This window comes from Muntiacus reevesi, chromosome 4, assembly GCF_963930625.1.
Source record: "Muntiacus reevesi chromosome 4, mMunRee1.1, whole genome shotgun sequence".
NCBI classification, from domain to species: Eukaryota; Metazoa; Chordata; class Mammalia; order Artiodactyla; family Cervidae; genus Muntiacus; species Muntiacus reevesi.
The window spans coordinates 55944072-55956020 of NC_089252.1; positions in this window are offsets into that span (position 1 = coordinate 55944072).

An 11949-nucleotide genomic window follows, 5' to 3' on the forward strand; every position below is an offset into this window, starting at 1 on the left:
CTCATGCCCCCAATCCCTCCCAGCATCAGGGTCTTTTCCAATGAGTCAACTCTTCGCATGAGGTGGCCAAAGTATTGGAGTTTCAGCTTCAGCATCAGTCCTTCCAATGAACACCCAGGACTGATCTCCTTTAGGATGGACTGGTTGGATCTCTTTGCAGTCCAAGGGACTCTCAAGAGTCTTCTCCAACACTACAGTTCAAAAGCATCAATTTTTCGGTGCTCAACTTTCTTCACAGTCCAAATCTCACATCCATACATGACCACTGGAAAAACCATAGCCTTGACATTATATAAGTTACAGGTGTACAATATAGAGATTTACAATTTTTAAAGGTTATACTCCACTTAGAGTTATAAAATATTAACTCTAATGCAGGAGACTTGGATTTGATCCCTGTCTTGGGAAGATCCCCTGGAGAAGGGAAAGACTTCTCCCTCAAGTATTCTGGCCTGGAGAATTCCATGGACTCTATAGTCCATGGGGTTGCAAAGAGTCAGATACGACTGAGCAACTTTCACTTTCACAGATTAAATATTTTGAGAGGAAGATAATAATGTAACTGAAAAATATCTTCATCTAATACATTACATTATTTTATATTTGTGTTCACTATTATCTACTGAATTCACTTTGCTTTCACTTGAAAGCATTGATTATACTCCCTGCGCGGGACAATATATCCTGGTAGTTTCTTTTAATTGTTTGTACGTCTTGATCTCTCATCCCTGTTATTGCCCTTACCCCTTCCCTCTCCCCACTGGTAACCACCAGTTTGTTCTCTGTATCTGCGAGTCTCTTTCTTTCTTGTTGTAGTCACTAGTTTGTTGTATCGGTCTGCTGTTTTTAAATTACTTAAAAAAAAAATTCATTTATTTATTTATAACTGTGCTGAGTGTTCATTGCCGCTCGGGCTTTTTCCTCTGGCTGCAGTGAGTGGCGGCTGCTCTCTAGTTGAACTGCACGGACTTCTCATTGCAGTGGCCTCTCTTGTTGTGGAGCATAAGCTCTAGGGCGTGCGGGCTTCAGTAGCTGTGGTCCCCGGGCTCTAGAGCGTAGGCTCAGGAGTTGTGGTGCATGGGCGTCGTTGCCACGAGGCATGCAGGATCTTCCCGGGCCAGGAGTCGAACCCATGACCCCTGCATTGGCAGGCAGATTCTTTACCACTGAGCCACAAAGGAAGCCCATTAAATTACATTTTTAATCTAAAAAGATTCAGGATGTGCAGAGAGATGGGAAAAAGGAGGAGGAATTTACCCATAATGGCAGTCGCAGAAATAATCACGGCCAATACCTCTAAAACAATTTTAATGTTTCAATATAATTTTATGAGTATTTTAATGACAAAGTCTTTATTACAGCCCAATTCACCCCATCGGTTCTGAATTTTGACTCTTTTTTAAAAAGCTGAAGTATAGGTGGTTTACAATATTGAATTTTGATGCTTGACTTGAAACATTTGAACCCTAGAGCGAGCCGAATCTGGGGTCTATGTTTAGCATTGTCAGCCAAGTATTTGAAGAATGTTGGATCTAAGAAGCACATGAAACATCGCGGGCTGCTGCCTATGTGTCTCATGGCCTGACAACACCCTCTGCCTTATCCGCATATTAATTGCTGTATTAATAGACTACTTACTCAGCGCCTGCTCTGCGTGGTGCCTCTGGGTCCCTGCATCTGAAGCTTGCTTGCACTGTTGTGGTGTCGTCTTTCTTGTATATTTGCGTTGTGCAAACTATAGCAGTAGTCGAGCCATCCTGCTGCAGGCGTGGCTGTGGTGAAGGGCGACGGCTTGACTCACCCCCGGTTGACGACTTTTATGATAAAGCCCATGACCATCAAAGAGGCAGTGAGTTTCAAGTGGGGGAGAACCTTAGGCTCAGAGGAAGGATGACCAGGCTCTTGTCCAAGTGTTGCAATGAACTTACTGGAAGAACTTGCAAAGTCACTTTTTCTCCTGATGCCAGTTCCCACATGGAGAGAATGTCAGGGTGGAGGGGGAAGGATGGAGGATGCGTAATTCCTTAACTCCCGTCCAGGATGCATGATCTTGGCTAATTATCTTGTGAGTGTCCATCTATTCCATACATCATATGAAGCAATAAACCAGACCAAACACCCTCCTACCCAGCCAGCCAAACCATCAAAATCCATCTCAGCAACATTTACCGTCTTCTGCTCAGATTCCCTGGAATAGGCCCAGCAGTGGAAAATAACTTCTAGTGTCACGTTGTGTATGCTTATGAGGACCTTTGACTGTTTCTGAGCCTGAGGAAGATTCTCTGGTCTTTTTCAGAGCTTTCCATCCTCAAAGAAAGGGTGAAAAGAATTGAGGATTATACTCACCCCAAATAATGCTCTCAGTTGGGGCCCAAATACTGACAGTCTCCTGTCGCTTCCTGATAATTTCAAATACAAGATGTCTCTCAAAGCCTTGTTGAATATTCTCGTCTTGAAGTCTGACCACTTGCATGTCATTTCAATTTTTTAATGCTTTAAACTTGCTACACAGTTACCTTGTTCAACCTGCTGTGAAACAGAAGGGAAAAGCCATTCTGGACTGCCTCACTTTTAATTCTATGTTAAATGTATCATTCCTAAACCCCGCTCTTTCTCCCCAGTTTGGCTCAGATTTGAACACCCTCAATGACACGCACCTTTGGAAGGCCACCAAACAGGGCTGTGCTTCCTCTGCGAGAGAACACCGGTGCCTGGTAACCTGTGAACTTCGTGTTGTCTCCGAGGAGTGTTTCATTTTACTTGACAGCAGGCAACTTCTCTGTCAAGTGCAGTGTGACCCCATCTTCCTATAGGATCCCTTGCTGAGAATTCCCGTAGGAAGACAAGTTGCCTTTGCCTGGAAATATTTCCTTAGATATCGCAGCTTTCTTTCACTGTTCTCTCCCCCAACCAGATATAAATTTGTTGTTCAGTCGCTCAGCTGTGTCCAACTCTGCGACCCCATGGACTGCAGCACGCCAGGCCTCCCTGTCCATCACCAACTCCCAGAGTTTACTCAAACTCATGTTCACTGAGTCAGTGATGCCATCCAGCCATCTCATCCTCTGTCATTCCCTTCTGTTCCTGCCTTCAATCATTCCCAGCATCAGGATCTTTTCTAATGAGTCAGTTCTTCCCATCAGGTGGCCAAAGTATTGGCACTTCAGCTTCAGCATCAGTCCTTCCAGTGAATATTCAGGCTTGATTTCCTTTAGGATGGACTGGTTGGATCTCCTTGCAGTCCAAGGGACTCTCAAGAGCCTTCTCCAGCACCATGGTTTGAAGGCATTAATTCTTGGGCCCACCAGGCTCCTCTGTCCATGGAATTGTCCAGGCAAGAATACTTGAGTGGGTTGCTAGTCCCTTGTCCAGGGGATCTTCCTGACCCAGGGATTGAACCTGGGTCTCCTGCATGGCGGGCAGATTCTTTACCACCTAAGCCACCAGGGAAGCTGTGGATATAAATGAGGATGACATTTTCCCAGCTCTTTGTTTTGGTGGCACGGCAGGCTGATGCTTTGATGCGTTGACTGAGCGTTTGCTGGAACACTTCATGAACTTCCTTCTGTTGAACAGACAGAAACCAACCTCCATTTCCTTTGGGCAGAACCAGAGAAATAAGAAAAAAATCTTGTTTTTTTTTTTTTTTTTTTAAAGCCAACAGCTAGGTGTAAGATAAAGAAGATTTGGAGGAAAAATGGGCAAGCAGAGTCAGTTCTCCCACTGCTGAAGATGAGTTAACGTTGCCCAAGACAGAAGAGACCTGAAGAGGGGAGAGTTCCATGAGGCTGGGACCGGGGTGCAGATGCGGACAGTCGTGGGGCCAGCTGCAGCGCCGCTGTCTGTCTCCAGCACCAGGAAGCTGTGGGGCGGGGGGGCGGTCCCTTGTGCGGCCTCCAGGCTCCGGGCATCTTCATCTCCTACATATGCCTTCCGTATCCTCTCATTCAGGGAGATGGTCCACAAGCATCAGTATCCCAGGTCTGTGCTCAGCATCTTCCTACAGCTCAGTGTGAGAAACACCCCATTCCGCAGTGGAGGACACTTAAGCTGTCAGGAAGGTGCCTTTCTCATTCCTTCTGTTCTTCCCTTAAAATCCTAATTTACTGCCTCCAAACAGAAGAATATTGGCTGTTGGCAGGCCCTCTGCTTCCAGAGTCACACCTCAACAGACCTAGTAGAGATTGTAAAGCTGTCAGAAGGTGGGGCTTGATCAATTTCCCAAACAGTCCCAGATTAGCTAATTCCGAAGTGTTAATTCTGTGATCCTTTCAGGCACACATAAAGCTCAGAACTCTTTGCTGCCCTTAGAGAATTATTTAGTGTGAATTATTCATATGGTTTAGTGTTAATGTTTTAATTCATTGTAGAACCTAATGGGTATGGTCAATTTCACCCAATCAATTTGGGAGGATACAACTCCAGAATAATTTCACTTTGTTTGCACATTTTTCATCACAAGAAGCTAGTATATTAATACCTGATTCCACGAGACAAACTCAGTAGGGGAGGAATATGTATTGCTGAGTGTATAAATAATCCACTGCTATAAACAATCCCAAAATCTGAGTTAGCAAAATGAAAATTTCACTTGTTGGTCTCATAGAGTCTAATGGTGATGTTCCTGGTTGAGGTCCTCAGCCTTCTTTTGGGCTTCCCGGGTGGCGCTAGTGGTAAAGAGCCCACCTGCCAATGCAGGAGACGTGAGACTTTCGATCCTGGTGGGCTACGGGTCCATAGCGTTGTTCAGAGTTGGAAACGACTGAAGAGACAGCACACACACTAGTCTCCTTTCTTCCAAGGACTGACTGAGGGACCCAGGGTCCTTCCATCTTGAGGGTGCATCATCTTTTGGCTTCAAAGTCATTGTTAGGAGCTGAATTGTGTCCCCCTCTTCAAAAGCATGATTTGACACCTTAACCTCCAGTACCTCAAAATGTGACTGTATTTGGAGTTAAGTATTAGTGACTCAGTCATGTCCAACTCTCTGCGGCCCCAGGGACTGTAGCCCACCAGGCTCCTCCATCCATGGGATTCTCCAGGGGATCTTCCTGACCTAAGGATCGAACCTGGGTCTCCCGCATTGCAGGCAGATCCTTTACCACTTGAGCCACCAGGGAACTAGGGCCTTAAAAAAGATGACAAAGTTAAAAGGAGGTTGTTAGAGTGAGTTCTAATCCAATTGGACCGGCGACCACATTTGGAGGGCGAATCTCTTGGATACATAAAGAGATACCAGGGATGACTCGCACAGACAAAAGGCCACGAAAGGATACAGCGGGAAGCCACAAAAACCAAGGTGAGGGGCCTCGGAGAAACCACACCTGCTGATTCTGCGGTAGCGATGGAGATATAAAGTCTGGTTTTGACCCATCGCTTATGAGCTGTGAGACACTAGGCAAATTACCTCACCTCTCTGTGGTTCCGTCTTCCCATTTGTAAACAGAGATAATAGCATAACTCACCTCCCAGGGTTGCTGTGTGGATGAAATGAGTTAATACATGGGATGAACTTAACACAGTGTCTGGTATACAGTAGGTGTTACATAAGTGTTTGCTGTTAATGATGTTCATTCCTGGCAAAGTGCTATCACTATCTATGGACATAAAGCTGCCAACGTTTTTCTGTGTTGGTATCATGTTTTTCAGGAAGAGCTGAAGCCATCATTGTGAAGAAAGCTAACACATTGATTTAACAAATGACAATCTTCCTAGACCTGATAGGCAGTGTTTTATTTCTTTCCTGCCTTTTTCTACTTCACGATTCCAAGTGGAGCTGATGTGAAAGATATAACATAGGATATTGGTGAAAAAAACCATGAATTCCTGGGTCAGTGGACTTGTTTTCAAATCCCACTTCAACCACTAGAACAACAATGGTTAGGGAAACACAAATAAGAATGCTATTCTTTTCACTCATTGTATTGGCAAGATTTTAAGCTATTAATGATTTTAATATACACCTGTTTCTTGTTTGTTTTTTTTTCCTGGCCTTGCATCAATTCCTTCTCTTCTATGGCAGCAATACCACATACATTTTGCATCCGGTCCTATTTGAATCCAGATCTATTCGTGGACTGCTCTTTTAAACGAGCCAATAAATTACCTTATTAAGTTAAATTTAAAAAAATAGAGGACAATTGCACAAGAGCCTGAAAAGAGAAGATGAGCACTTGTCTTGGAGACTCACAAGTCCAGGCACACTTCCTGACACATGCCTCAGAATCTGCCTGCTCCGGGAGAGATCCACACTTCCCATCCCAGTCACCACACTGGACATCTTGCCCTGTTCTCCAGCCCTGCCCGATGGGCCACGCGGGGCAGCGTGTGGCAATTTCATTCTGAGAGAAGAACCATGTGATTGGTGAGAAAGACCAAGCTTAATCTCAGAGCAGTTAGAGCAGCCTGGCGGTCTGAGTGGGCAGAATATCTAGCCAAGACTTGCCAAGTATGTGTGGGTGTGTCCGTGACTCAAATTCTGGAGCTGAGTTGGAATAAAACTAATTTCTGGAGGCAGGAGAAGGAGCCTGGGGGGAGGGCAGGGCACAGCTGTTGACAATGGGACCGTCAGGCCATGGGGTCACAGAGAGTCACATGGTTTGGCAAGCGAGCTCACACCTTCCCTTCTTTGACTTTTCAGAAAGAATTCTTGCGGGTCTGGCAGGATCCCCCCGAGACCAAGCCTGGCCTGTCCTTGCCCACTTTCTAGTTCCCCTTCATGCTCAAGGCAGGGTCTCTTCCTTTTCCCTGCTCTGACGGCACTTCAGAACACTGGCCTTCTCAACCAAGCTTTGAACTGGAAGAACTTCCCAAATGTGGGCGAATTTAGAGATAAGTGTGTACTTGGAGAGAGCAATCAAAGACCTTACACGTGAGGTGATGGAGTAGAGGTCCCCGAGAGCAGAGATCTTGTCTTCAAGCAAATGATCTTGAATCTAATGGCACAGAGGAGGGAGGGTCCGCCTGGGAGGCCCGGACACCACGGTTCCTGTGTGAACTTGGGCAGACTAGGCTTGGATGTCAAAGTCTCCATGTTCTCCTTTGAAAAACAGGCATTGTAAAATCGACTGAACTAATCAGAGTCAAGGCAAAGTTTGTAGTTCCAGAGGCAGAAGCAAATTCTTCTTCTTCCAAATGAGCACAAGCCAGTTAGCTGCCTGGGGTATAAGAAAGCAAAGACCAAACACTGCCTCCATCTTTCCGAGGCAGGAGGGAAGCAAGTTGGGAGTGAGGGGTCGTGTCCTCCACTGCAGACAGTATTGCGTGAGCACCCTGGAGATGTGGAGGGGGCATCGTCTCCCTGGCTTGCTGGTATCTGAAAAAACTGGCTTCTGAACTGCATTAACGTGTGACACTGACACCAGGTGTGTGGGTGCTCGCCTCCCCTCACCCCCTCTTCCACCACTAAACAAATCTCCAGTTCTCCAGATTCGGTTCAACTCTGACACTGCCGACCTGGGCAAGGCTCCCGTCACACCCATAGATCTGACTAACTGGCTATAAATCGGGGCTCCCTGACCCCCTTCTCAGGCTCAGTCATTGCTAGAACGGTTCACAGAACTCAGGAAAACGCTTCACTTACATTTACCAGTTTACTGTAAGGGATTCAACTCTAGTCAAATAAAACATTCACAAGTCAAATGTAATATTACAGCAGAGAACAACATATCAAGATTGAGTAGTTTTATCCTGGAATGCAAAAATTGTCCAACATTGAAAAAAAATCTATAAATAAAAATTCATACAAATCAAAAGAAAAACCCTACATACTAACAGGTATTCAAAGGGCAGGTGATAATTTATTAAGAGTACCCATTGAAAAAGAAGAGCTACTTAAGTACAGTACGTGTTACCAAAACACAAAAGCAAATGTTATACCGAAAGTCATAGTGCAAAAGAAGTCATTTGAATTAAAATCAGAACTGTGACAAGAATAGGTACTATGTCAAATTACTTCTGGTGGCTCAGACGGTGAAGTGTCTGCCTGCAATGCGGGAGACTCGGGTTCAACCCCTGGGATGGGAAGATCTCCTGGAGAAGGAAATGGCAACCCACTCCAGTATCTTGCCTGGAAAACCCCATGGACGGAGGAGTCTGGTAGGCTACAGTCCATGGGGTCCCAAAGAGTCGGACACAACTGAGCAACTTCACTTTCTTTCTTTCTACATTGTTTTGGAGGGTCAACCTAATGCAATAAAAATTAGATAATCTGTATAACGATTAGAAGAGAAAAAATATTAGATTTAAAAACCAATTTCAGTAAGTTGTTTGGACTTTTTTGTTGTTTGCCCTTTACCTTTATTTATTTATTGAATAATGTTATAACTTAGTGTAAATATGTTCTGTGTTTTATGTCAAAGATTTAATACTCTTTGACTTTAAAACTGAGAATTTTGTATTCCCCCTAAAAATGATTTCCCCATTCAAAACTATACAAAATAGTTTTATATTTTTTATATTTAAACTTTGGGTTCATCTGGAATCTTATTTGGCTTAAGGATCAATGTTGGGATCAAGATTTATCTTCAAAATGGTTGTCCAACCGTAATTTTTTTGGCTACACTTCGTGGCTTGTGGGGTCTTAGCTCTATACCAGGGACTGAACCCACACCCTTGGCAGTGAAACTTCTGAGTCCTAACCACTGGACTGCAGGGAATTTCCCCAACAACACTCCCCCCCCACCCAGTTTTTAAATTTTTTTATTTATTTATTTTAATTGGAGGCTAATCACTTATAGTATTGTGGTGGTTTTTGCCATACATCGACATGAATCAGCCAGGGGTGTACATGTGTCCCTCAGCCCTCCCCCCTCCCTCCCCCTTCCTCCCCCTCCCTCCCCTCTCCCTCCCCATCCCACCCCCCTGGATCATCCCAATCCCATCCCTCTGGATCATCCCAGTGAAGTGGTTTTGCGCACCCTGTTTCATGCATCAAACCTGAACTGGTCATCTATTTCACATGTGCTAATATACATGTTTCAAAGCTATTCTCTCAAATCATCCCACCCTCGCCTTCTCCCACAGAGTCCAAAAGTCTGTTCTTTACATCTGTGTCTCTTTTGCTGTCTTGCATATAGGGTCGTTGATACCATCTTTCTGAATTCCATGTAGCGTTAATATACTGCATTGGTGTTTTTCTTTCTAACTTACTTCACTCTGTATAACAGGCTCCAGTTTCATCCACCTCATTAGAACTGATTCAAATGCGCCCTTTTTGATGGCTGAGTAATATTCCATTGTGTGTATGTGCCACAATTTTCTTATCCATTCGTCCGCCGATGGACGTCTAGGTTTCTTCCATGTCTTGGTTGTTGTAAACTGCTGCGCTGAACATGAGGTCACACCCAACACCACTTTTTAAGCAATTCTCTTTCTGCCCTGAATTTGAAATGCCAACCTGACCGTGAAGTATGTGGAGGAATGCGATTTGGTCTGTCCCCCTACTACTGTTTCTTCCTTTGGCCGTTGCGAGGTATTGCAATGCTTGTATTTGGATTTTACGCTTTTACTATTTGAAAGAACAGTTTTCTAGAGAGACTCTTCAGTCTTCAAACGGGGAGAGGAAGGTGAGGGCAGAGAGGCTGCTCATGCTGCAGGAGAAGGGTGGGCTGGAGATGGATGAAATCCGGAGGCCGCGACAGACGGGGTTTCCTGAGCCGGAATGAGGAGCTGCTCTCGACCAGGAGGAAGGACGCCCTGCCGCTCGGGGCAGATGGAGCAGGAAGGCTGGTGCTGCGCGTTCTTCCCGGCCGTTTCCACCCGCGCCAGGGAGACGCCCGCTGGGCGCTGTTTCAGAAGCTAGCCGTCAGGCTGCGAAGCAGTGTGATGTGAAGGGCTTCGTGCCAGCATGCACCGTCTAATCCAGCGTGTGTTGATTTGCTTAACAGCCACTTTCTAGTTCCAGATTCTCTTTACTAACAAGGCGGAGACTCACAGGATGAATAGCAGAGCAGGTTTGATGCCGCCTCTCCTCCTCCCTAGGCGCATCCCACGTGGCTCAGATGGTCAGGAATCTGCCTGCCAATGCAGGAAACTCGGGTTTGACCCCTGGGTGGGGAAGATCCCCCGGAGGGAGAACTGGCGACCCTCTGCAGTGTTCTTGCCTGGAGCCCCACGGCCAGAGGAGCCTGGCGGGCTGCAGGCCTTGGGGCCGCACGGTCGGACAGGACGGAGCACAGCCTGGCTGGCTGGCTGCCTCCTCCTCCCCAGACTCAGAGGGAATGATGTTCCCCTGCAACAGTGAGTTAAGGATTGGAATTTTTACCATGTCGGTCAGGGGCCAGCGGTCACTCACTGCAGAGAAGGGGGCAGGGGCCACCGCTTCACCTGAAGCGCTGGTTCTAAAACGCACCAGGTCCTGCCTCCCCTAATTAGGCAGAAGCAACAGGGCCGCGAGGTCACGTCAGCGGGGCCAGAGTCTCCGGGCCGAGTGGGTGTCCTGTTACTCCAAACCACCCCGGACAGGCGGCCACAGGGCACGTCTTGTTCCAGGGCCAGCCGACTATCTTGGCATGAGAACACACCTATCTTTTAAAAATAACCAGCCCAGAATCAAACACAGTGATGTTTGTTGTCTAGTCTGTAGGTCCAACTCTCTGTGATCCCATGGACTGTAGCCTACGAGGCTCTGTCTGCTGTGTGTGGGATCAGCCAGGCAAGAATACTGTAGTGGGTTGCCCTTGCCTTCTCCAGGGGACCCTCCTGACTCAGGGATCAAACCCGAGTCTCTTGCATTGGCAGGTGGGTTCTTTACCACTGGGCCGCCAGGGAAGTCCATTATTTTGCTTATATTTTTCACTTAGTGTTTTACTTTATATTTACTTATTATTTAATGACAAAAATACGTAACATTTAGGTACTTTGATCAACTGAAAATAAAGATAATTCAATCTAGAGAAAAATACTTTTTTAAACACAGAGCTTTATGGTCAAAGGAAATAATTTTTCAGTCTCAACTTATAAACCTATTTTTGTTATGGAAATATAAGGAAGATCAATACAAGACTCTCAGGTATAAAACCATTATATTAGGGTAGAATTCTGAGGGGAAAGGCAGAGTGCAGAGCCAGGGCACAGATCGCCCCCTCCACGCTGGGTTTGAGAGGCTGGTGGCCACATGAATTCTGTGAAAGCATTTCGCTGAAGACAATTCAGTTCAGTTCAGTTGCTCAGTCATGTCCGACTCTTTGTGACCCTGTCCACTGCAGCACTCCAGGGCTCCCTGTCCATCACCAACTTCCGGAGCTTACTCAAACCCGAAGACAATAGGTGTCATTAAACACTATTCCCCAGGCTACCGTTAATTGGCCTCCATCACTTAGCAGAGAACAAAATGCATTTTCATTTTTCTTTTTCAGGAGAGACAAGGCCCTGTGCTGCCTTGTGGGGAGTTAGTTAGGTCAGTCCAGCAGCTGGAGGTGATGTCCCCTCCACGCCGGCCCCCAAGGGTTTAATCTAAGCTCATTAACCAAAGTTTATTTCTCATTCACGGGAAGCTCACTTGACTCAGCAGAGAGGGCGGGTGGGGGTGTGTGCACTTATGCCCGTGTGTGATCTGCTTCACATAGTCACTCAGGGCCACGCTGGACACAGGCTCTGATTCTCAACGGGTGACATCCAAGTCTGTCCCAGGCGTCAGCATCCTCTCTGCAGACAGGGGAGGAGAGGGGACTGCAGGGGCCAAGCCTGGGAGAGGAGGGACGCCATGCAGTCCGCCCGGACCCGCTCTCAGCAGGGCTGCCAGGTGCCCGGGAGGCTGCGGGCTGTAGTTCTCCTGGGGGTCCTGGAAGAAGAAGACGCCCGTCGGCTCCTCAGCTGGCTGCATCTGCCGTCCTGGGGTCGAAGGTTTGAAGAAAGCTGAGAAGGTTGAAAATAGCCACTGGAGCCAGAGGGGAACAGCTGAGCAGGAAAACACGCGCCTCCAATTGGCGGCCTCGCGGTCAAGTCCCA